This window comes from Cynoglossus semilaevis, chromosome W (assembly GCF_000523025.1).
Source record: "Cynoglossus semilaevis isolate Cse_v1.0 chromosome W, Cse_v1.0, whole genome shotgun sequence".
Lineage (NCBI taxonomy): Eukaryota > Metazoa > Chordata > Actinopteri > Pleuronectiformes > Cynoglossidae > Cynoglossus > Cynoglossus semilaevis.
In genome coordinates this window covers 3,921,790-3,922,170 of record NC_024327.1, presented here as the reverse complement: position 1 = coordinate 3,922,170, position 381 = coordinate 3,921,790, and positions in this window count along the sequence as shown.

Sequence of the window (381 nt, the reverse complement as noted above, 5' to 3'; positions counted from 1 at the left end):
TGCCTCCAACAGCTGGAAAAGGATAAAGCCATCAATAGACTCCTGTGCCACCGGCTATATCCAGGAAAAGCCATTCCCAGTATTTATGGTCTCCCCAAAATCCACAAGGAAGGAGCTCCACTCAGACCCATCATCAGCAGCATCAATTCAGTCACTTATAACATCGCCAAACACCTGGCCTCCATCATTTCACCATTGTTTGGGGAGACACCTCACCACATAGCCAACTCACAGGACTTCACCAACAAGATAAGGGGCCTAAAACTGGACACGGATGAGACCATGGTCTCCTACAATCACATCAGTCACATCGGTCACATCACTTTTTACATGCATCCCCACCACAGAGGCAGTAGCAGTAGCAACAGTGAGGATGCGCTT